Source organism: Podarcis bocagei (genome assembly GCF_964188305.1).
Source record: "Podarcis bocagei genome assembly, chromosome: 3".
In the NCBI taxonomy this organism is placed as follows: domain Eukaryota; kingdom Metazoa; phylum Chordata; class Lepidosauria; order Squamata; family Lacertidae; genus Podarcis; species Podarcis bocagei.
The window spans coordinates 93845512-93872145 of NC_138127.1; the positions used below are offsets into that span (position 1 = coordinate 93845512).

At 43.5% G+C, this 26634-nt stretch overlaps 1 protein-coding gene and 1 long non-coding RNA gene across 6 annotated transcripts in view; one reads left to right on the plus strand and one right to left on the minus strand.

Annotated features, from left to right (window-relative positions):
- Nucleotides 1–26634, plus strand: part of SLC8A1 (solute carrier family 8 member A1) — a 316175-nt gene that overhangs the window by 222935 nt on the left and 66606 nt on the right. The window lies entirely within an intron of this gene.
- LOC308584306 lies at nt 19722–20643 on the minus strand. Its single transcript, XR_014006762.1, has 2 exons — nt 20137–20643; nt 19722–19877 (listed from the first exon to the last, which is right to left on the minus strand). It is a non-coding gene; the product is annotated as an uncharacterized lncRNA (long non-coding RNA).

Below are 26634 nucleotides of genomic sequence, written 5' to 3' on the forward strand. Positions count from 1 at the left end.
TCAATAGAAGAAAGAAAGCATTAATAACCTCACTGTGAGAAAAGAAGTTACAGAGAACCAGACAGAGGGCCTTCTTGGTAGTGGTGCCCACCCTGTGGAACACCTTCCCATCAGATGTCAAGGAAATAAACAACTATCTGACTTTTAGAAGACATCTGAAGGCAGCCCTGTATAGAGAAGTTTTTAATGTTTGATGTTTTATTGTGTTTTTAATCTTTCATTGGGAGCTGCCCAGAGTGGCAAGGGCAACCCAGTCAGATGAGTGGCGTGTAAATAATAAAATTGTTGTTGTTAGTATTAGTATGAAATACTTTTCCCTCACTCTTTCCCTGTCTCTTGTGCCCAGTTTCAGAGGATACGTCCTGGTTCATTAAACCACAGTTTCCCGTGGTGACTGAACTGAGAAACTGTAGTTTAGACTCTCCCTACTAAGCAGGCTTGCAAACCACAATTTGCTCTATAGCTTAGTCAAACTCAGCCCTCCAGATGTTTTGGAGCTACAACTCCCATCATCCCTAGCTAACAGGACCAGTGGTCAGCGATGATGGGAATTGTAGTCTCAAAACACCTGGAGGGTCGAGTTTGCCTATGCCTGGCTTAATGAATAAATTAATAGATTGAACTCATTTAATTAATGTGACTAAGGAAATCCTTTTTTTCTGTTTAAGTCCGGATTCCCTTGAGAGTAATTTGTTGGTAGCTGCCTGTACGTTGGTGGTAGGCGGGGGCGGCGTAGCCAAAAGTGAACAGAGATGGGAGTCCAAAGTCGGTGGAGTTTTGAAACCAGACCAAGAGCTTCATGAAAATAAGCCAGTGGCAACAAGTTCTCCACCCTGGACGTGGAGTGTGGGAAGAGTGGAAGCTAGTTGTAAATGTCTGTGGCAGTTCATTCAACTTAATAAGACATAGTTATAATTGGGAGAAGGTTGAGAGGCTGCATCCCACAGGGAGAAAACTCTCTCGATCTGCTCTTCACTATAAATCTAATAGAAGAAACTAGGTAGGTGCCCTCATGAGTGGAGGGGTGGGGAGTTTTCCATCAAGGGAAGTATTTGAACATAAACTTGGACAGCCATCTGCTGGGAATGCTGTAACTCTGGATTTCCTCTACTGAAGATGGACTTGGTGGTCTACAAAACTTTCTCCAATTCCATTATTCTACCCATTGCTCCTAAAGCCTGCATCACAAAGGTCTCCTGTACCTTTAATAGCTGTGTAGAATAGGGAATTCTCTCAGTTGCAAATATAAGAAGCTCTGCTGAAACTATTAAATGGTAGAAGCTTCCTCCTTTCTTTGCCATCTAACCAGCCTAGCTTCGAGTAGACCCTTGGTTCCCTGCAGATGTCACTGGACTACAGCTCCCATCATCCCTCACGATTGGGCCATGCTGGCTGGGACTGATGGTAGTTGTAGTCCAGCAATATCTGACAGGCCACAGATTGCCCTGTCCTTATTCTACAAGATGTGAGATGGGTGTAGACATGTGTCTCCTGATTTTGGCAAAAACTGCACATTTAATGGAACACATAGTTTTCTACAGAGCACTGAAGAGCGACCACTGAATAATACTTTCTTTCCTATGTTTTTGTTTTGCTGCTTCACCTCTCTGTATCATTGCTCTGTTTTCCCCCTAAAACTTAACCTTTCTTTGTTTCCTTGATACATATATTGGGGGGGGGAGAGATTAAAGGGGAGGGGGAGAGAAACTTTTTGTCTCCAAACGAAACCCAAAAAAATTGCACACGTGTGCATTTAACCACAGAACCTCATTTAACTTGAACTGAGAGCAATTGAAGAAAGTTGCCTCTCTCTGGGGATTAATTCCACTTGGTGCATTTTAGAGTGATTTTGTACATAATTGTTTTTATTGTTTCCTTGATCTAATTAATCAGTTTCCTCTCTACTTTATTTGGGTTTTACGCACAGCATAATAGAAGCTCTGCAATGGCTGCAAAACAGAAGCAGCCAATGAAAGAGTCCAAAGATGGAGGATCTGCAATAATTATGGACACAATATAATCATGGTGAAGCTGCTACAAAGCCCCATAATTTCAATTAAAATGGTTTATCCAATTATTATATTTCAACTCTTACAGTAAAAACATTTAAAAGAAAGTGATAAAAATAGCAGCAAATAAAATCATAAACAGCAGGGGGCTAGAAAAAATAATAATAAAAAGTTTAGCAGATTTTTTAAAAGTCCTTAGGGTCCTTAGTTAAAGGCTGCAGAGGCAGAGCCAAGCAGAGGAGGTCTCAGAGGGAGGTAATTCCACACATGTGGGGCCACAACTGAAAAGGTTCTGTCTTTGTAGCCCATCAACCTAAGAACATAAAAAGCACCAACCATGTGTTCCATCACTGAATTATGACTCCCTTCTTTTCTGCCATGCCTCTTTTTACTAACAGTATATGGGACGCGGGTGGCGCTGTGGGTTAAAACCACAGAGCCTAGGACTTGCCGATCAGAAGGTCGGTGGTTCGAATCCCCGCGACGGGGTGGGCTCCTGTTGCTCAGTCCCTTCTCCTGCCAACCTAGCAGTTCAAAAGCACGTCAAAGTGCAAGTAGATAAATAGGTACCGCTCCGGCAGGAAGATAAATGGCGTTTCCGTGCACTGATCTGGTTCGCCAGAAGCGGCTTAGTCATGCTTGCCACATGACCCAGAAGCTGTACGCCGGCTCCCTCGGCCAATAAAGCAAGATAAGCGTCGCAACCCCAGAATCGGTCACGACTGGACCTAATGGTCAGGGGTCCCTTTACCTTGACCTTATGAATAATTTAAATAACAACAGCCAAGGCTTTTTTTCAGTGGGAGCTCGCTGGTGCTCAGGTCTGGCACATCTCAGATGAGCGCCACTGCCATTCTAAGATAACATGGTGAATGGCATGGAGACAATGCTTTACCCCATTCTCCCCCATTCCTTAAAAAAAAAAATCCACTAAAAACTGTTCATGAACATGTCTCCGAACATACACACCCTTCTATGCAGTTTTGCCCATTATCCACACTTTTGACAACACATTTCCCTAATCTTTGTATGCTAATACATGCATTTTTGTGCACCTCCCCCTAATGCAAACTTCTTTGCACAAATGCTTTGGTTGGAGAACTGCGTTGCAAAATGTGGAGAAGTGTGGATTTCAAAGGATAACTGTGTTTCAGTTCGCATTGTTGCACCTGCATCCTCCAGGTGTTGCCAAACTACAACTCCCATCAGCACCAGCCCAGCAACATCTGGCGGGCATCAGGTAGGCAAGAGCTTGTGTATTGTTTCATGAAGTGTTGATCCAGCTATATGCAGGCAAAAGGAGGGCCAAAGCGAGGAATGGAAGGATCCTCACAAAAGCAATGGTTTTATGTAGCTTAAGGCACTCAATGATCCGAACAGTTCTACAAAATGCCATCTGTTCTCTTGGTAAATGGCCACAGTCAGTCAGTCAGTCTGTCTGCTCACGTATGTGAGCATGTGGAGGACACATAACAGATTACCGTGCTGGAAAAGCATTTGTTGCAGCCTTTCATTAGCCGTATACATACAGTGTGAGTTAATGAGGAAGGATGTCAATATTCTTTTAATGAGCTTGCTGTTCTTGCGGCAACAAGTTGAAATCCATGCGCCTGCAGAGACTAATAGCCCGGGGAACTGCACCATGTTAAACAGAGACTTTATTTATGTTCTTCAACCCCATATTTCCTCTTTGATGGCATCACTCTTCATGCAAACATCAATTGCTGCTATCTTCTCCCAGCAAGTAATTCACCTCTGAAGTTGGGAGAAGATGAAAACATTGACATGGTGGGGATGAGAGGAATGTGTTAGATTCCCCCCCCCAAAAAAAAATGCATATGCTAAGTTTCTTTTAAATTATAGTTGTGTAACTATTAAATAATCTGAATATAAGCATGAGCCGATTCACTCCCGCTAACAGATACGTTAAGTTAAAGGAGGGTTTTCTGTGTAAATGAGGAACCAGCTGTGATCGTTTCTCATATATAAATCTTTACCCTCTGCTTACCACAAGTTAGGCCCTTCCTTGTCATCTGATGAAACTCAGCTGTTCTAGTCTGCCTAGTAACCATCAGTCCATACTCAGTCTATCTTGCTTCAGGCATGGGCATTTGAAATTTTTTGCTACTTTCTTTTTGTGACACATGGGGCTGAGACAAGACAGAGTTATGCAGAAAAGAGCAGCAGGGACAAGAAGGAGAGAGAAAAATTGTCTAGCACATAAGATCCTATTTCTCCACACTTAACCTTACAAATGATCTTGGCCACAATGGAAATAGATTTGCCTTTACATGTGAAAATTGTACAAAGCATAAATGTGGTTGTAAGCACAAAACAACAGTGTAAATAATACTCTAGTTGAACATGGCTAAGTGATCAGATTTGCACAACTTTTTAGGAAACATGATGTAGGTGTTGATAACTAAATTCTGCTTGGTAACAGTTTACAAGCAAATTGATTTCCCCAAAAGGTGGTCCTACATTTTCTTTTAAACATCTAGTAAGTTTGATATTACAGAGGTGGGAATTACCTCAAACTGTGTGCCTGTTCCTTTAGAAAGGCCCCACTTTGAGGCGGCACAGAACACATCATTTCTCTCTTCCTTGGTGCCTGAACTAAGTCTTTAGAGATTTACTTGGACTTATTATCAGTTTATCAAAGCTGCAATATAAGAACCTGGTGGGATTTGTAAAAAAAAAGGGGGGGACCAACTAAGGGGATTTGTGAAGGCATCCTTAATGGGATTTGGCCTCCAACATAATAAAAGGTGTCATTTTTAACATCTATCACCCCTTAGGTGATATTTTTAAACCTTGAGGATGAAATAGCTCTCTGTGGGATTTGTTCCGTGTGCTTTAAATATCACTTATTTCCTTCAGACTAGGTAATTGGTGTTAGTTTTATGGTGCTGTGGCCTAGAGCTAAGATGAGTCTGAAAGGATCCGTCCCCTTTCAGCATTTTGCTCATCCAAACAGAAACATGTCACAAAGCACTCAAGCGGTTTTCCACATTAACATTATTTTGTTTAGCTCTGTTTAAAGAGTCTCCGTGGAAACGGACAGTAGAGGCTGCCTTATATATATAATTGCTGCTTTGGTTCTCAATCCTATTCCTATCATTCTCTGTTAGCAACGATATGTTAAAGTTCAGAGCTAAATTTAACCCCCAGGGCATTATTTCTGCAACTGATGTTTTTCTGAACACACCATCACTGTGGACCTGTTCACACTTTATTTAATGCCGATTCAAATTCCCACTTTAGATATATGTACAATTTGAAGAGTAGGAGGAATCTGCCCTTTTTGCTTTACAACCACTCACATCATGTGGGCAGTTACAGATTTTTCTAGGCCTCTCTTTCCTCCCTGTATTGCTACCTTTGCTCTCAAAGGCCCGGCCAATCAGGCCTCAGCAGGGGTGGGTTTATCACATCTTGATGCCTAAACCTCTCATCTCTTCCACAATATTTATTTATATTTTATCCAGAGTATTACAGTGAGTTAAAGTAAAATCAGAAAAAGAAAGAATAGGGGAAGAGAAAAAGAAATAGGATACATAAAAACATTTTTAAAGGCAGAGGAAACCAGCAATAACAAAATAACAATAAAATATAATTAAGGTTACAGAAATATTTAGAATATATGTAAATGGATAAACTTAAGTTTTCCCTCAAATATACGTTGGTTCATGGGTCACTATGGTTCCAATAAATACATTCCAAATATCATTAAATTTGTCCAAGCATAATCTTTGTCTGAAAGCGATCCTTTCATGGGTTGCAAGAGTTGTCATGTCATCTATCCATTGAGGGGAGGGGGCCATATTTTTGTCCTTCCAATGTATTAATGTCAATATTTTTACAGTTGTAAGGGCACAGAGAATCTATTTATGTTGACCACTTGTCAAGCCTCATATATTAAGTATATCGTTTAAGAAGATGTTATCTTCTGACATTTTAAACTCTTTTCCCTACAGTAATATTTAAACACCCCAGTATTTTTTTCCAAAAAATTGCAAACACCATATAAACATGTTTCAAAGAAGCATCTCTTCCATGATGAAGGCCAAAGCTTCTCACTAGCCCATTTAATACTTCAACACTTCCTTTTTCCTGTCTTTTGTCGGCTGGAGTCACCGGCCCTGTTTGCACATCACAGTAAACTTTAGCTTTCCAGGACTACGTGAATGGGCTACCTTTCAGAGAGAAGCTCACCTCTCTGTGCTTCAGTGAGTTAAAAGGACTGGGAAGGAGCAAAGAGTCAGCACTTTCATGCTAAGCCATAGTTTGGCTTAGCACTTCATGCAAATACTGCCATTGCATTTCCATCTAAATACAGTAATTATTTCTAAATTTGTACCTATGCGCATAAATCAGCCTATGCAAATTTTACACAAAGTGATTTCTCTCTTGTCCTCTTTTTTGTTGGTGCATAAATGACCACTTGGAAAAGATGCGGACGTTGCACTGAGCAGGCAAAGAGCCTGACTTAAGTCATGTTTTGAGTGCAGCTCAGGCAAGCTGCTACAATCCTAAACAGCCCCTTTTCAGCCTTCCCTGGACAGGATTGTTATTTTTACACCAAGGCTTCTGCCGTGTGATTTAACTTGGGAAACTTTGATAAATAATTTGTAAACCTCCCACACAAACACACACGTGCAAGTCCCTCTCCTCTCTTGGCACCCTTTCATAAAAGAACCCATCACGGGAATGACACCCATTTCAATAATAGAATGGTTGCCCGTGTTGGAGGGCTGTCGCCATGACAACTGTGACAGGTGCACAAAACAGGGTTAGCTTGTTTTTGCTTGAAAGGTTGCAGCCATTATTTTTTATAAGCGCAACTCATGGTGGAAACAGCGGCAAAGTGCATCTGTAGGTCCACACGGGAGCAAAGTGGTTTTCCCAAAAGCAATTGTATGTCTTCGATGTGCATAGAATAGATGGATCCCCAAACTGCAATCCCATGCTGCTTAAACCCCATTGCTCGAAGCCCTTTTTGTGCATTTGAAAGGTTTTGGGATGGAAATGTGTGTTTTGGTGTTGGTACTGGCCCTGCCCTCCCCCTGCCCTTTCCAATCCTTCCACAGTCTGAAACTCTGAAGGAGGATTACCAGCATTCCCAGTCATGCAAGTGCCTCTAAGCCAGGGGTTAGCAAACTTTTTCAGCAGGGGGCCGGTCCGCTGTCCTTCAGACCTTGTGGGGGGCCGGACTATATTTTGAAGAGGGGGGAATTTCCATGCCCCACAAATAACCCAGAGATGCATTTTAAATAAAAGGACACTCTACTCATGTAAAAACACGCTGATTCCCAGACCATCTGTGGGCCAGATTTAGAAGGCGATTGGGCCAGATCCGGCTCCCGGGCCTTAGTTTGCCTACCCATGCTCTAAGCACTTTAAGCTATGCACAGATAGAAGCCCCTATCAATATGTCCTGCTCAATGTGGGAAGGTTGCAGGGAGGAACAAGCATGTCTGGTGCACCCAGGGACATTTGAAGGTAAGCGTCATAGAATCATATAATTGTAGAATTGGTAGGGACCCTGAGGGTCATCCAGTCCACCCCCTGCAATTCAGGAATCTCAAGTATAGCATCCATGGCAGGTGGCCATCCAACCTCTGACTAAAAACCTCGAAAGAAGTCCACAACTTCCCAAGGGAGACTATCCCACCGTTGAACAGCTCTTACTGTCAGAAAGCTTTTCCATATGGCTAGTTGGAATCTCATTTCCTTCAACTTGAAGCCACTGGTTCAAGTCCTACCCTCTGGAGCAGGAGAAAACAAGCTTGCTCCATCTTCCATTCCAAACTCTGCATTTTGGCCCATTTGAGCTTTCGGTTTCCCAGGCTAATTTTATTTATATATAAACATTCCCCTTTAATTTTTCATCATTGCTTTCTTTCGCTGGGCTATAGGGCAAAAAGAAAACTTGGCCTGCTAATTACAGACTCCTTGTCTTCCCAGCTGCTTCCCATTTGGCCGAGATTTGCCAGCTGTAATCATCCAGCAAAGTGGTGTCTCTTTCAGAGAAACTAGTTGCTGCTGGGGATGAAACCTAACATTGGCTAAAGGTGGCAAGATGTGGCTGTTAGCTGCTGAATAAAAACCTCTCCTGTTGTCAAATTAAATATTAAACACTTCACACTCTTTACGTCCCGGTTTCCAAAAACTGCAGGTGTCAGATAATTTTCAATTATGGCAGTGCAATAAACTAAATGTCCCAGAAAGACCCTTTGAACCAACGAGCTGTGGAAAATAAATTGTCACAGTTGATTATGGCATTCAGAAATGACAGGCCTTTAAAGTCAAAGCATGACAACACAAGAGTGTCAGTGATCATCAGCTGGAGGCTTGATTCTGCAAAGAGCAAGAGAGCCGGTCTCGAAAGCTGCAATGGAAGAGGCGGGGAAACATATTAAGGCCGTTGGACTGCAACTCCCATCATCCTTTATTTTTATTATTGCATTTTTATCCCAACTTTCCTCCAAGAGGCACAAGGTTGTTTACATGGTTCTCCCTCACCTTCATTTTATCCTCTCAGCAACCCTGTGAGGTAGCCTAGGCTGAAAGACCTGCCCAAAGGTCGCCCAGTGAGCTTCATGGCTGAGCAGGGACCAGAACTCTGATCTCCCAGGTCCTACTCTGACACACTAACCATTACAACCACACTGGACCCTTAACCTTTAGCCATGTTGGTTAACCACACCTTCCCTGTTCCTGTATTCAGGCTCTGGTGAACATTCACCAGTTTTGATTTACATGCTAAAAATAGCGATTTGACCAGGTAGAAAACATTTTGTGAGAACATTCCTCTTTTTTTTCTATTCTTTTGGTGCCCAGCTGCCTCCTTTACGAGCGTAACTTACTCAAGGTGGCTTGCACAGAAATAAAAACGCAACTTTAAACAGCAGTGAGATGAAATAAACACCAAATTTCCACTATAACTACATTTTTAGCAATAGTAAATGCATATCTAGGCCAGAAATAGAGCACAGTTTTAACAAGTCTTCCTAGCCAAAGGAGCTCAGTAATGAGATGAAATATCACGAGTGTACCACTGAGAACAAGTGGGTTTTCAAGGCTTTTCTGAAAACGTGAAGTATGGGTTTAAATGGTCTTTCAGATAACTCAAAGCTAAACCATTTAGCTCTGCAGTGTTTGGTTTGGTTTTTTGACTCAGCTAAACATCTTCCACCTTCAAAAGGATGTGTGCATCTGTCTCAGCCCTAGAACACATCCATTTCCCAAACTGTTATTTTCCAGATAAGCAGTTCCCTCCACCTCGCCATCCAGCTCAGTTTCAAATACCTCACACTCCTTCGAATGGAAAAATAATGTTTAAATCACAGGTGCGAGTTCTAGAGGAGTAGTCAAGGGAACACTTAGGTTGTGTCTGGGGGCGTTTCTGATGGTGGAAAGGGATGTGAGGAGTGATATTAAGTGAGCATGCATGTGATCACAGAGTCCCCTCCTTCTGTTCAAATTAGACCAGAAGGTAGGCTTGCGTCCGGGCTGGGCCATCAGCAGGACAGAAAGGAGACTCTGAGACTGAAAGTAAAGTCAGTGGTTTAGTCAGTAAAATAGTGCAGTCATACCTTGGAAGCCGAACGGAATCCATTCCGGGAGTTCGTTTGACTTCCAAAATGTTTGATAACCAAGGCACAGCTTCCGATTGGCCGCAGAAGCTTCCTGCACTCAGTCAGAAGCCCCATTGGACGTTTGGCTTCCAAAGAAAGTTTGCAAACTAGAACACTCACTTCTGGGTTTGCGACATTTGGGAGCCAAAACATTCCAAGGTACAACTATATACAAGTGGAGAGAACGCAGGCATGGCTGAGCTCAGTGGCGATGTTGCCAAGACTAGCGCTTGGCCCCTCCGCCTAAATCTCCTCCTCCAGATGTCTTCCAATCCAAGTCCGGGTGACCCCAGTTGGGCTTTCTGAGCTTTCTGTAAAGCTCAGCATGACCTTGGAGTGAAAGGAGGACGGGAGCTTACTACAGTGGGACTGGGCAGCTGCTGCGAAGCTGTTGCAGCGTCTGTCCCTTCCTCTTCCTCTCCTTCGGGTCCGGGGCCTGAAGTGTCTCCCTCTGTAGCCTGTCCTGCCCTCAGACATCTTTTCACAACAACAACAACTCCTGGAAAAACCACTTGATTTTAATCTGTATTGGCAATACCACAGATTTACGAGTGAGAGCTTTTTTCATGCAAACACACAGGTTAGGACCCCAAGGCTTGAGTTCCGAAATACTTTTTTCCAACCCTTTCAGTTGGTTGGGACTGCCTAGCTCATTAGGAATGCAATCCTATGCATGTCTACTCAGGTGTAGGTGAGAGTTCAGTGAAGCTTACTCCAGGTAAGTGGGCATAGGATTGCACCTTTAGCCTTTGTATGAGCCCATTGAGTTCCGTTCTTTCCATAATCATCCATTGAGTTTATTTTTTAAAATCCCTCTTTATTTCAAAAGGTTTTAGGCTGTCTTCACTCGCTTAAGCCAGAGAAAGACCCGAGAGAAAGACCCGCTAGCTCCTGCCAGCTACGAGCCTCACAGCTTTCCCTGCTCTGTGGCAGCCAATTACTGCCAATTGCCAGGACAGTTTTGCAGTGTAGGCATTTGTAGATTGGTTAAGCCTATCCACTTTTCCTACATTTCCTATCAGCTGCTGGTGCTGAAGGCGGTTGGCACCTGTCTGCCTCAGTGGCCCTGGAAAGTGCGAGAAGGAGACACAGAGATCCCCTTGCGCCATTACTGATGGCCTGAGTCATTTCCTCTCTCCTGACCATTAGGCCTAACAAGAAAACGCCAGGAGCATTCTGCTCTTCCCTCTCCCCAACTCCCCCTCTTTCTTTCTACTATGATTATAATTAGAGGCTCTGCTTGTTGTTCTATTTTGAATTATAATTCACTAAGGCACATCACCAGTCTCCAGACAAATGTTCTGGTGTCTGCAAAAGCATGTTTTACCTCCTCAGAATTTGCTCCTCGGAGATTCTCAAGTGGGAAAAACAAGAATTGCCCAGAATCTTGTTTCTTCCCCACTCCCAACCCATATATATATATATATATATATATATATATATATATATATATATATATATATATATATATATATTTGCTTTCGTAGATTTTCACGGGTACAGGAATGCAGGTTTTGGTGTCTTCGGGTGTCTTCCCGTGTAAGAGTTGGGGTGTCTAGGCGACGTTTCGACGAGGTCTCACTCGTCATCTTCAGGCTGGTGCTTTCGGCTTCTTGTTACTGGAACAGAGCAGGATCTCAGTGTTTGAGTTCCTATAAATAGCCCTCCCCACAAAAACCGACACCAGAACCAGAGGCACACAGAACGCCATCTCCAATCAACCACACCAGACCCAAACCCAGACCCTCTCCACAGATAAATTACAGACACCATCCAGTAGCCAAACCATAGTGGCACCTCCGGATGCTGCACCCCCCTGCAATCCCTACACAGATCTGGCTGGCACAGGGCACAAAACCACAGCTCGCCCCTATACACGAAGCCAAGCCAGAGCACAACTAAGTGCAGTACAGCCATCTTCTCAGAAAAAACTCTTCACAAGCTCAAGAGGTCAAGACACGAAAGCTTTAGCAACTAATCCACACCTAATGACCCTCCTAAGTGGTACTCAGAATATCACTCAAGAAATCACTCAAGATATCCCTCAGGTAATTAATGAACAAAAGAAGAAAAGACACACTAACCTGGGAACTTCCTCTCTGCCCAGAACGTTGGAGGCTATACACCACACCCCCTCAACAGTATTTATAGGAACTCAAACACTGAGATCCTGCTCTGTTCCAGTAACAAGAAGCCGAAAGCACCAGCCTGAAGATGACGAGTGAGACCTCGTCGAAACGTCGCCTAGACACCCCAACTCTTACACGGGAAGACACCCGAAGACACCAAAACCTGCATATATATATATATATATATATGGCTTGTTTTTGAAATTAAGTTGAAGCAATTATTTATGTCTGTAATATATTATTGATTTTTTTGAGAAACTTTGGTCCAGACACAAGCCAATGAACAAAAAAACAGGCACTGACAGCCAAATGAGTAGAGAAAATTACAGTTGTTTATCCTCATCGACTCTTTTGGGTAAATGTATTTATAACCTGCTTTTCGGTCCTAAAAAGAGCCCCCCAAGCCAGCTTGCAATCAAATATACTAATAGCAGACCCAGCTCTCCGAGTGCTACTCCTTATGGTACTATCCATACACACATACAAGGGAGAAGAAATATCAGCAGGCTTGGGAGAGCCACATACTTTGAGTAAGTAGAAACACTCCAGCTTGTTTCCATGTGAAAAGAACAATAATGAACATTGTGGTCTTTGGTTTTAAAAATCCGCAGTAGGAAGCAGATTAAGGCTGTGATTCTAACACCGCTTATCTGGGAGTAAGCCCAACTGAATTCAGAGGGATGTACTTCTGAGTTTGGGACGCGGGTGGCGCTGTGGGTTAAACCACAGAGCCTAGAACGTGCTGATCAGAAGGTTGGTGGTTCGAATCCCCGTGACGGGGTGAGCTCCCGTTGTTCGGTCCCTACTCCTGCCAACCTAGCAGTTCGAAAGCATGTCAAAGTGCAAGTAGATTAATAGGTACCGCTCTGGCAGGAAGGTAAACGGCATTTCCGTTCGCTGCTCTGGTTCGCCAGAAGCGGCTTAGTCATGCTGGCCACATGACCCGGAAGCTGTACATCGGCTCCCTCGGCCAATAAAGCGAGATGAGTGCCGCAACCCCAGAGTCGGCCATGACTGGACCTAATGGTCAGGGGTCCTCCCTACTTCTGAGTTTATGGGGTGTAAGGAGAGGGGTAGCAACTTTCTTGATGGGGCACGTTGTGCTCCTTCTGGGGTACTTTCAGCTCTCACCTGTGATTCCCAGAAGCTGTCAGCATGTGACAGCGGCCACACCCCAGGAACAGCTTCAACTAGTTAAACCAGCTAAACCAGTTGAGGGTAGCCAATGGGTCTCAAACCCTCAATGAGTTAGGGACGACGTGCATGCAAAGACAGGCTCCGGCAGATTGAGCGGACGAGACCAATAGTGGGTCCAACGGTCAAGAAGCCCCTTTCTGCATGTGCTGTAGAGGGAAGGGATGTGCAGATGGGGAGTCTTAACCTGGGAAACTAGCCCATTTAGGAGAATAAAACTCTAATCCTAAACCCCTGCTGCCTTGCAGGATATCTTCATGAGAGAGAAAAGGCTAAGGAGTTAACTCTGCACAAATCCAGATTGGAGCCCCTAAGGATACCTGAGATGGGGTGGCAGCAAGAAAAAGCTAGCTTTTCCCATTTATTTATAGCAAAGGTAAAATCACATAACACATTAGCCCCTAGACTAAGTTGTCTGAACTTTTGTGGGTTTCTTGCCTAGAAGCACCTATCTCATATCTTGAGTTTTCAGACTTTTTGTAAGTAGTACATTTGGGGAGAGAATGTTATCTTCCCTGTCTAAAGGGTAAAGACTGTTCTTGCAGGAGAATTGCTGCTCCAGATTTTCTGAAAGTTAGCAGGCTTCCTCCCGTTAGAGAGGGAATCATGCCTACAGTTTACCTCTAATTCTGGCAGAAATAGTGAAGGTTTCCTATACAAGATATGCTTGGATGGATCTGCCTGAAATTTGGTGTGCTTAGTCCATGCTAGGGAAGATCCTTTGCCGTAAAATTTCATCCACTTATGTGAAAAAAGAAAAGAGTTACAATCACTTTTAGATTCTCCATTATAGTTAATGGGGGCAAAACTCACTTTAGATTTAGGTGATCAGATGTGGACCTGTATAATGAATTGACCTGGAATTACACAGAGTATATCCAGAACTTCCAAATGCCACAGATACAAGACAAATCTTGTAGTTGTGTGCACACCCCAATATATGTCAACAAAATGACTATTAGTTTCAAGGAATGCATCTACCCATAGTCCAGAAAGCACATTTTCACACAGGTGACTTGAATGTGTAGGTTTTTCCATTGCCACCCAATTATTTGTTTGCCTGATAGTCAAGGCTTCAGAATTGAAGCCAGTACACACAAGCAAGGCAGGAAATCCAGAGTAAGTGAGATCCTGGGCTAAACATAGCTGGAGTTATGTTTTTCCCCATCTCATGATCTACCTGCAAGAAACCACACTGAACTGGCAGGTGATGAAGTTCCTATTCACAGTACCATTGTTTCACAGGCAGACAGGGCCCGTATTGGTTTAAAAATGCTAGAAGCAAGCTTTTTATTTCATTGTAATATTCTTATACCTATGACCATAAAAAAGAAATATATTAAGAAGTTGAGTTGAGGTATACAGAACTCTTGGCACTTCCAGACCAGCAGCGTCTTGAGCATTCATCCTGGTTTGTTCCCACAAGGTTGTCAGGAAGCATGTTGACTGTTTGTTGAGCGCTCATTTTGATTTGTTTGCAACCTCACCTTACTGCAAAAAGCAGGGTAGGTATTGGTGGGGGTTTGCTGTGCCCAACAGCGCCAAATCCATTTCAGTTGTGCAACCTTAATTTGCTGGCTTGTGGTTGACTTTTACCTGGAAAATAGCAACAGTCTGGAAATTCACTTAGATGCTTGGAGGAGAATAAAAGAATCTCTGCACAATGTGTGTGTGTGTGTGTGTGTGAGAGAGAGAGAGAGAGAGAGAGAGAGAGAGCGAGAGAGCGCAAATATTGGGCAGAAATGGTGGCATACAGAGAAACATTGCTTAGCAAGGCTGTGAGGCTAGGATTGTAGGCTCGGTGGTAGTGGATGTGATTTGCTTGTACAGAAGCCTCCAGGTCCAATCCTTGGCATCTACAGTGAAGGCAGCAGGTGATGGGAAAGACATCTGCATGGAGATCTCAGAGAGATGCTGTCAGTCAGAACAGACAATACTGCCCTAGAAGGATAAATAGTCTGACTAATATGGGGCAACGTAGGCTCCTAAAATTGTGGGCTCTCTGATTTTAGAACGTTTGACTGCCTGTCTGTGGGGTGTGTACGGTGCACTTTGTAGAAACCGCGCAAAAGTTATGCATGCCACAATGTAAAGATTGCACTGAGCAACTTACCTCTAAACGGAGTTGGCAGAATTCGTTAGTGGTGTTAATTATTCAAAGAAACAGCACAGCACTTAGTCAACCCTAAGCAGAGTATTTACTAGCGTGGCGCTCTACAGCCTTTCTCCGACCAGCACCCCAAGCCCTGACGCACTTAGTCAGCTTCACTTTATTACTTATTCAGAAACAAAGAACCATTTTTCAAAAAGCGATCTTCTTTAAAAAGAAAAAAAAAGAATGCTGTTCACCGTGCTCCTTCTGAAAGATTTCAGCTTCATTTTTCATAGAGCTGCACAAGATTGATAGTGATGCGTTAAACATTCACAGGATGAAATGCCGCTATCGTGGTCCGACCCTCTTAGAGAGACACTTAAGGGAAGGTTGTTTAGGGGTGGAGAAAAACGCGGCATTTTAAGAGTGTTTGAGGTGGTTTGCTGCTGCTCTCTTCCAGACAACCGTACGTTTTTCAGGCTTGGAGGCGGGTGCTGGCAAAGAAACAAACCAGTGTACCTTTTAATGGTATGGTAATGGAAAGAAGGTGGACCTGTTTGATTTTCACCCGCCATCCAAGTTGCTACTAAAGGACTGCTCTGAAATGCTTTAAGTTGCTATAACCGCTTGTCAGGTAGACATTCAACAGGTGCAGCTTCTCCCTACTACCGTCCGGGGGGGGGGGGATGCACCGTTGAACTTACTATATTTTGTGCTGATGATTCCATGGAAAATGTTTAAAGCACTGGCAGATCTGAAATGTGCCTGACATATGCTTTCTTCTCACTTTTATCTTACGGGGAACAACGCTTGCAAGTTTTTACAGCTATTAAAAAGTCAGTTTTGGATCAGTCTCCATAATGGGCACTTTAGTACTAATTCGAGTTTTGTTAGTAGTGGATAGCGTGCTTTAAAAAGCTTCCCTATTTTGAGTTAACTTACATACCTACTTCGGAATAAAGCGTGCATCTTAATCTTCTTGTTTTTGTAAAGCTTTAAGGAATTTATCGTGCGTTGCTGCTGCTCTTATTGCAAACACTACATCTTTCTCTTCCCACTCCTTATAAATTTGAACATACTTTCTTTCCCAGTGGGCTGCCTGAATTCTCAAGTGGCACAGTCCACAATTACACCACCACATCCTGTGTGACATTAACATACATTCACTTGATTTCATATATAACCTTTTTTTTTTAAGAAAAGGGGGGGGAGGCACATTTCCTTCAAAGTACAGATGTGAAATCTGAAAAATATTTGAAGTCAAGAAATCAAATGTTCTGAAGTTCTGCCAGATTTATAACGTGTATGACCTTTAATTCAGATGTAGTAACTGCAGGGGAGCAAAGACAGGAATGGGTTTTAAGCTCTCCCACTCACGGGGGAAGAACTGCAGTTCAGTTTGCATTTAAGGACCATCCTATCCAATTTACGCTTTCCAAAACAAATCACAAACTGAAATACAGACGTCCTCTGAAACACACATTTCTCCAAATCTTGCAGTACTGTTCTCTCTAGCCAAGTAATGTGTTCAAAAATGCATACAGAGAGTCCACAAAAGTACATATATTTGTGAAAATAACATGCAAGAATATTAGAGGGCATTGCTTTGCACAAAATGTACATATTAGGCAAAATAGCATGCGAAAGTGTTTATTTGGGGAGGATTTGCACTAAATTGCAGCTGGTTTTTCATGAGGACTTAAAAAATATTCACAAAATGATGTGGAAATGTAGAAAACTGAAATAAAGACTGGAATCATTGAGGAGCAGAGAGAAACCAAAATTGACAGATTTGCCCCTCTCAACTACTGGCAACTATATTTAGCTTGGGGTTCTCTGGACACCACATCCTGCGAAAGGTTACAGATACAATGCTTGCATGGCAAAAACTGGCTGAGCCCTGGGAGTAAAGGTTGCAAAGCAGCTAAATAAGGAGAAATGGGAAAGGCAGGGGACAGGTTTGCTTTTAAATGCAAACAAAGCCCAGCAGAAAACTGTTTTGGCTATTCCTTCCACTAGCCTTCATATACAGTGTGTCAGGCCTTGCCGTTCTTCACATAAATACCTTCTGACTCATGCATGAATCTACCCATAGAGATACACTTTGCAGTGGCCATTTATCACTAAATATTAACTTCACTTTCTTACTTGTTTTCCTTCCCCTTTCACTGATACCTAGCTCTGACTGAAGAGGCAAATTTGTGTGTGGGCTGCATCACTCATGAGCAGCTTTGTACAAAAAACTCCCTGTTCACAGAAAGCTAGCACATCTGAGAGAACTCTTCACCACGTGCTAGCTTTTTGTGTGCAGGGATTTTTTTAAATTATTATTCTTGCATGTCACATGAACTGCCAGCTACTATCTGAAGTGGTACAGTCAGGGTCAGATTCACCTGAGAAGGCCAAACTATATGTTGAATAAAGTTCCATGTAACTTTCCCTGGAAATACAGTTTTTAAATTAAAAACAGCTGCAGTCAGCAGCACAGGAATAATGGGTATGCACAGGGTGTTTAACCTTTCCCTTCTTATTATGGTTTGTCCTCTCAAAATGTCCCCAAAGCTGGTTCCCCTCACCCCACCCAGTCAGGGGTTAATTTCAGGATAGGCAAGGTGCCCCCCAGCCAGTTGCTGCTCCCTCAAACTTGGAAATGAAAAGATATAAGTAGTATCAGTATAGGAAACTGACATTTCTCTCCTTTTGTTCCTTCTGCGTTTTATTCTTGTGCTGTTCTTCTTCACTTGCTTCAGGCAGCTTCAGCCTTCATCCTAACAAACAGCTTTTCTGTCCATGTACATGGTGCTTCGTTGCATCATAAATATCAATTTCTTGCATTCTGTAGCAGCAAGGCCCAATGTGGTGGTTGGTTATTTGTTAAAGCAAAGCATTCGGTACATATGCAGCCATGCCAGCTTTTTAATGTACCATTCCTGGGCTGTGAGCTGCAAAACCAGCTATACCAGCTCGGGGGAACCTCCAACCCATGGTCCAGATTAATAACAATATAATAATAATAATTTATTATTTATGCCCCACCCATCTGGCTAGGCTTCTCCAGCCACTCTGGGCAGCTTCCAACAAAATATTAAAATACAGTAATGCATCAAACATTAAAAGCTTCCCTAAACAGGGCTGCCTTCAGATGTCTTCTAAAAGTCTGGTAGTTGTTGTTCTCTTTGACATCTGGTAGAAGGGTGTTCCACAGGGTAGGTTCCACTACCGAGAAGGCCCTCTGCCTGGTTCCCTGTAACTTAGCTTCTCGCAGTGAGGGAACGGCCAAAAGGCCCTCGGCGCTGGACCTCAGTCCTGGCAGAATGATGGGGGTGGAGACGCTCCTTCAGGTATACTGGACCGAGGCCGTTTAGGGCTATTAAAGGTCAACACCAACACTTTGAATTGTGCTCAGAAACGTACTGGGAGCCAATGTAAGTCTTTCAAGACCAGCAAAGGTGCTGATTTGATTCATTTTGCCCCAAATCATGCCCCTCTGCCCAACATCTGGCACCGTATGTTCTGGCAGGAATGGAGGTTCCACCTCATTAGGGCTTAGGATAGAGAACCAATCAGCAGAGCCATCCATGCTGGCCAATAGGTGTCCAGCATACCTGTAGCAGGAAAGCGTGGCTGGCCATTGTCTTGGAGCAGATCTGGACTGCTTCCCACATGCACTATACCATGTTTCCCGCAGCTGAGAGAGTGCCAGTTCCTCCCCAAGCCCTGAGAAACTGACCACCATTGTCTGCTATGGACAGGTCGAGGGCCCACCCAGAGAATTGTAGCACACACAATCGACACAGCCTGTTATGCCAAGACAACAACATCTCTGCTGTGTTTCCACCTTCCGGTGATGATTCAGGGTTTTGATGTTAGTTTAAAGAAAATAAACAACCCCGGTAAAGCAGCATGCTTCATGCGTTCATTGTCAGTTTGGAGTTGCAGAAACTGTGAGTGAGCGGAGACCACAATGGGTTGTTGCTGAAATGCCCATGAATTCCTTGTCTGTGCGGGCAGGGGTTGCTAATCCTCAAATGACAACTTCTAAATCTTTGTTTTGTAAACAAGCCATAAGAGGTGCCAATTGGAGCAGTGTCCTCTTTTGCTGTCTTACCAAGGGGAACGCGCACCATACTGTGTGAACAAAGCCCATCAACCCATAATTACACTTCAAATGTGACATTTCCTCTAAACCCTTTACATAAGGATATAAGCATGCCTGTTTTCTGCGGAGGACATGCAAGTATCATCACGCCTGTATGTGCATGTACACACACACACACACTGCTAATTTGCCACCTCAGTTTTGAGAACAAATTATCTGTAGCTTAAGGGTGCTGAGAATTGTTTGGATAACCAACATTCCCCTCACAGAGCTACAGTTCCCAGAGTTCCCTGGGAAGAGGGACTGGTTTTTAAACCACTCTGGGAATTGTAGCACTGTGAGGGGAATAGGGGGGGGGGGTCTCCTGACAACTCTTAGCTCCCCTAACACACAACAATTCCCGGGATCGTCTGGAGGAAGACACCAAAAGTGGTCTAATAGTGATTTTAATTTATGGTGCAGATGTGGCTTCTATTCCTCCCCCAATTTCCCATTTGTTCCCCCCCCCTCCAAAAAAGAAAGAAAATCCCTTTCATGCTAAGTCGTTTTGGGGCAGGGTTTTTTTGGGGGGGGGGCTATTTAATGTGTTCTTCAAAAGCTTACTTTTCATACTTCTGAAAACCTTGGGGCTCCCTGAGAATGCTGACACCTCCTTTTTGCTTCTCAGTCACCCGCTTTCAGCTCCATTCCTCTTGGCCACACAATCTGTGTTTGCTATTATGTGGGGGAGGGAAGAGAGGAGAAGAAGAAATATTACAACACAAACTTTGCATTTCTTGTAATGTCTAATTCCACCCCAAAGCCACCTAGTACAGAGCTGGCCCACCCATGAGGCAAGGTGAGGCGACTGCCTCAGGAGGCAGGATCCACAGTAGCCCCCTCTGGGCATTAGGAGTCGCTGCCGGTCTCCTCCCATCCCTAGGGAAGAAATGACAGGGGCTGCCCTCTAGGGTTTCTTGGGTTCTGGACTCACCTAGCATGATTCAGAGCAGGCCCTTTCTCCCCCTGCAATGGCCTTTGGCTGCCACTTCAACTGCCAGGTAAAGTTGATTCAATTCGCCTCCTTGTTCCCAATGTAGATCTTCACTCACCCCTTCTTCCCTGGATGAAGGGGACGTCTCAGGTGACAAAATATATTGACCTAGTAGCATATTCATGGCAGACCGGGGATTTGAAATCGGATCTCTAGCTCACCATCAGTCGCTACCCTATAGCAACCCAGTAGGCAAGTGTCCACAGGGGAGAAATACTTGCCGATTCATCACAACTTCTGAATTGGATCTGGAGATGTGAGGAACCTCAAAGAAAAACACGGGCAGTCCATTTTTGCTCTTGGCAACTGTGAGCTGGTACATCAATAAGCTCTGGCTGTTGTCTGTGTTAAACACTCAGCCTCTTTGTTTCCATATTCCCAAAGATCTCAGCGCAATAGGACACAACTCCCTGCTCTGTAGATTAGCCACAACATCACAAGTGGTGATGGCACTCTCTCATTCTTGCAGGGGCATAACTCTTTTGATAGGGGATTCAGTGCCCCTGGGGCAGCAGGAGTAGGTCACAACAGAAGCAAGAGGGGGGGACTGGCATGGTTTGCAGAAGTACCAAAAATATTTTTAAAGCCACCAAAAGGTGGCAAAACCCACACATGAAAAGGCCAATGAGGATTGGCATGCTCACTTTCTATCAGGAGCCACTGAATGTTGAATGTCAGCTGGAAAAGAAAAATGGAAAATAGAGGATATTGATTTCATTTACTTGAACTCCTAACAGTTTGTAGTAGTAACCCAGAAGAAGGCATTATTGGCTGTCTGGCTGGCTGAGAGGAATCCTGAACAAGATGATTCCTGTTGGGGTTTGAGTGTAGTAGCAGCAGTAGTAGTATTTACTACTTGCATGCCAAAATGGTTTCTAAGCAGTTTATAAGTAGGAAATCAATTATAAAATAGCCATACATGATGAAAATACACAATAAGAAAATTTCATCAAAACATTAAAAACACTCATAATTAAAATATACGATACAACAAGCTCATTGAAAAGCATAAAAATTAAAACAGTTAAAAGAACAGTTAGAACATTAGATCTGAAAGTACCAAGCTCAAGGTGTGTATTCAAGAGCCAGCAGAACACCAATACTTATGGGCTTCTCATAGACCACAACACTGGTGCCACCAATGAAAAAGCCTGCCTCCATGTTACTGTCTTAGTGATAAGGCTGTGGCATTTGTTGCACAGCCAACCTGCGTTTTTGCATTAGTGACAATAATCAAAATTCCCTTACTAGTTTCTTGTCAATGCTGCTACTAAATAACATGGCATGCAATAAATATTTCATAGAAGTCATTAGACTGACTATTAAATTCTAGCTGATGTGTTACATCTAATGTTCGTTGGTGGGCATGCCAATTTTTCATATATTTTGGCACCACTGTTCTTTGAGAGTGGGGAAGGGCGAACAGTAGAGGGCAGGGCATCCAATTTGAAAGAGCAATGCACAGTTGGGTAGGGCTCTCAGAAGGATCTCATAATTCCTGCTACGAGTGATGTTTTCATTCTTCAGATAACACAGCCCACTCCAGAGAGCTGGCATACTCCTAAGTATATAAGAGCGTATGGAGCTCCATCAAACAGACCCTGGAGCAGAGAATTAAATCTCATTGTGATTTACTGTCTTCATTTCTCTGCCAGGTATTTCTCTTTGGGGATTGCAAGCCAATAGCTAAGGGCTGTGCTCCCAGGGAGGAGATAATTTCTTAGCCCTTTAATGCAGCTTGATCTCATTTCCATGTATCACGTCATGAAATGAAGGCAGGGGTGGTTTATTTTTTATTTTTAGAACCACTCTTTCAGAATTGGCCAGCTCAAGTAAGAAAAGTTGGCTGAAAGGAAGAAGCTCACAATCATTCTGGAATCTTGCACACTTTAAAGCTAAGAAAAAGAAGCACACACATTTCACTACCTAGCCCTAAGAGTAAGCCAACTGTAGTTTTGTTGTTGTTTAGTCGTTTAGTCGTGTCCGACTCTTCGTGACCCCATGGACCAGAGCACGCCAGGCACTTCTGTCCTCCACTGCCTCCCGCAGTTTGATCAAACTCATGCTGGTAGCTTCACGAACACCATCCAACCATCTCATTCTCTGTCGTCCCCTTCTCCTTGTGCCCTCCATCTTTCCCAACATCAGGGTCTTTTCCAGGGAGTCTTCTCTTCTCATGAGGTGGCCAAAGTATTGGAGCCTCAGCTTCACGATCTGTCCTTCCAGTGAGTGCTCAGGGCTGATTTCTTTCAGAATGGAGAGGTTTGATCTTCTTGCAGTCCATGGGACTCTCAAGAGTCTCCTCCAGCACCATAATTCAAAAGCATCAATTCTTCGGCGATCAGCCTTCTTTATGGTCCAGCTCTCACTTCCATACATCACTACTGGGAAAACCATGGCTTTTACTATACGGACCTTTGTTGGCAAGGTGATGTCTCTGCTTTTTAAGATGTTGTCTAGGTTTGCCATCGCCTTTCTCCCAAGGAGCAGGCGTCTTTTAATTTCGTGACTGCTGTCACCATCTGCAGTGATCATGGAGCCCAAGAAAGTAAAATCTCTCACTGCCTCCATTTCTTCCCCTTCTATTTGCCAGGAGGTGATGGGCCCAGTGGCCATGATCTTCGTTTTTTTGATGTTGAGCTTCAGACCATATTTTGCGCTCTCCTCTTTCACCCTCATTAAAAGGTTCTTTAATTCCTCTTCACTTTCTGCCATCAAGGTTGTGTCATCTGCATATCTGAGGTTGTTGATATTTCTTCCGGCAATCTTAATTCCGGCTTGGGATTCATCCAGCCCAACTGTAGTTTAGATGCCCACAATTCTAGTGTTCTATACCTTTGTAAACAGATTTTCAAACCTCCTGGGAGATAAAAAAAAACAGCTGGCCAGAATTTAACAGCAAAAGAGGCAGCACAGGAATATTAAACCCTCGCTTCCCCCTACCTCTGCCTTCTCCAGTGAAAAACACCTTCTCAAGACTACTTTGAACAGAGAAAGGGCCAATCAGTGCTTTGCTACACAATTTCAGTGTAAGATGTAGCTTTCCGCTTAAGAGTTATGTTTGATCAAATGCAAACAGTGATTTAGCTCTCACCAAATTATCCACTTTATTTGTGCAGTTCAATAACATTCAACATTATTCCTTATTATTAGTAGGAAGTCTTAAGCATGTATCACAGAGGTTGAAATGTAGTTGGAACAGATGGGTGATTCCTCTCCAGTGAGTATACTATTCCTTTTTGGGTAGCAATAACCATTCATCAAATGTATTCTGTGAATTACGCATGAACAATCAATTATTCATAGTCTTCTGTTTTCCGACTTAAAAACCAAAACCAAAAAAACAATTCCCCTCATGGCATATTCAGTATGTTGTGATAAAAACATTATCAATTCCTATTTGGCATTCTGACTTACCTGACTGCACAGGGCAGCAAAGAGAAAGGTGACATTGACATTTACTGGGTGAAATAAGAGCTTGGAAAATTATATGCAAGGTTCAGGTAGAGCAGGTGATTGTAAAAAGTGCATTTTAACACCTGGAATGGAAAAACATTCCCCTAAATGACTGTAGTGTGTTATCTGTAAAATAGCCGGACGTGTGTGTTTTCAAAACACTTTTCTCTGAAAGTTGCCAAATTAGGATTCTGGAAGAGGGTTATAATTTCGTTTTGTATGTTAAAACCATGATCTAAACTCAATTAAATATCACTTATGCTGGGAAATATATAAAAGGTAATTGTTTGTATCTTCCCTTAAGGGTCATGTTGGCTCCTGCTTGAGGCAGAATGCCTACCTGCACCACGTAAAAGCAGTTTATGGTAATGAGCATCTTTAGGACTAAACGGATTATTTAGGAGATAGAATCATAGAGTTGGAAGAGACCACAAGGGCCATCGAGTCCAACCCCCTGCCAAGCAGGAAACACCATCAGAGCACTCCTGACATATGGTTGTCAAGCCTCTGCTTAAAGACCTCCAAAGTAGGAGACTCCACCACACTCCTTGGCAGCAAATTCCACTGTCGAACAGCTCTTACTGTCAGGAAGTTCTTCCTAATGTTTAGGTGGAATCTTCTTTCTTGTAGTTTGGATCCATTGCTCCGTGTCCGCTTCTCTGGAGCAGCAGAAAACAACCTTTCTCCCTCCTCTATATGACATCCTTTTATATATTTGAACATGGCTATCATATCACCCCTTAACCTCCTCTTCTCCAGGCTAAACATGCCCAGCTCCCTTAGCCATTCCTCATAAGGCATCGTTTCCAGGCCTTTGACCATTTTGGTTGCCCTCCTCTGGACACGTTCCAGTTTGTCAGTGTCCTTCTTCAAACTGTGGTGCCCAGAACTGGACACAGTACTCCAGGTGAGTTCTGACCAGAGCAGAATACAGTGGCACTATTACTTCCCTTGATCTAGATGCTATACTCCTATTGATGCAGCCCAGAATTGCATTGGCTTTTTTAGCTGCCGCGTCACACTGTTGGCTCATGTCAAGTTTATGGTCAACCAAGACTCCAAGATCCTTTTCACATGTACTGCTCTCAAGCCAGGTGTCACCCATCTTGTATTTGTGCCTCTCATTTTTTTTGCCCAAGTTCAATACTTTACATTTCTCCCTGTTAAAATTCATCTTGTTTGTTTTGGCCCAGTTCTCTAATCTGTCAAGGTCATTTTGAAGTGTGATCCTGTCCTCTGGGGTGTTAGCCACCCCTCCCAGTTTGGTGTCATCTGCAAATTTGATCAGGATGCCCTTGAGTCCATCATCCAAGTCGTTGATAAAGATGTTGAATAAGACCGGGCCCAAGACAGAACCCTGTGGCACCCCACTAGTCACTCTTCTCCAGGATGAAGAGGAACCATTGATGAGCACCCTTTGGGTTCAGTCAGTCAGCCAGTTACAAATCCACTGAGTGGTAGCATAGTCAAGACCGCATTTTACCAGCTTCTTTACAAGAATATCATGGGGCACCTTGTCGAATGAGTTTAACCACCACCTTACTTGCATTGCCCCTGATTGATCAGACATAACCTTTTTTCTGATTGGTCCTTGACTCTTTATCATCTTGAATCAGTTTTTTCCAGCCTCCTGTTGTGAGCAGCTATGTATAACAAGTTCCTTCCTCTTCTTTGCAAGGTTGCGATGCCTCCAACTGAAGTGGAAGTGCTTTTTGTACCTCAGAAAACAAGTGAAACACAAGTAACCCATGCCAGTGCTGTATGGCGAACCAAAGTGGTATAGCTGATAGAGTGCTGGACTTAGAGCAGGAGGAGTTAAATTCAAATCTGTGTTCAGCCATAAAGGTCATTTGGTGATCTTGGACCAGTTACTATCTCTTAGTCTAACCTACCTCACCTAGGGATGTTGTGTAGATAAAGAAGAGACTAGATAGTGTTCCTTAGAAGACAGGTGTGATACAAATATAATAAATCCCCATTGCAAGAACCAGAAACAAACTATATAATTATGTTTATTGGGTGAAAAATTGCAGTGATGTAATAGCATAGGATTCGTAGGCAAAAGTCACAAAACCAGCTACATAATTTATTTCACTAGGTGTAGATTTGCAGTAGTGCAATAGGTCCACAACCAGCATTACACTGGCAAGAGGAGCAGGGCTGGTTTACTTGTCCTTTCCTACCAAAATGAAGTAGCTTCAGAACCACTATTGTTTGCACCACTGAAGCTGATGCATATTGTTAGATCTAGTCTTCCTCCTGGTTTTCACTGTATCAGTGGGGGCACCGGTTATTATTATTTTCATCTTTAACTCTTTGGGCAGTTAACGAGCACAAGGCCAATGAAGATCTCGAAGCACTTTGCATTTGAAAATTGTTATGAGATTTCCCCTGCACTTGGTTACATGACGCGTGCAGTGGTCCTAGTGACTTTAAACCAGGCATGGATAATTGTGCACCAGATTTCACGCTCCCTGAATGATGAAAAATAGTCTCCTCTACTCAGCAAGGGCACATGTGGAAGCTTGCACATCCCCTGATGAATTTGGAATCATGGAAGACTACTGCTGTGCTGCATATATGGACCAAACACTCAGGGGAAGCGCCTGCCATTCACGGCACTTTAGTGGGAATTTTATCCATAGCACCAAACAGCTCAGCGCTCTCAGATTTGACCACCTGTTAAGAAGTGGGATGGGGGAACCTGGGCTTGCATATGGGCACTCCAGACCCAAACAGCTGAATAGCACTGCCGGTCATCTGCATTGGCAGATCTATGCCCAGGGAGCCGCTATGGCCCATAGCGAGAGCCATATGGCACATGGCGAGAGCCAGTGTGGTGTAGTGGTTAAGAGCGGTAGTCTCGTAATCTGGGGAACCAGGTTCACATCTCCGCTCCTCCACATGCAGCTGCTGGGTGACCTTGAGCTAGTCACACTTCTTTAAAGTCTCTCAGCCCCTCTCACCTCACAGAGTGTTTGT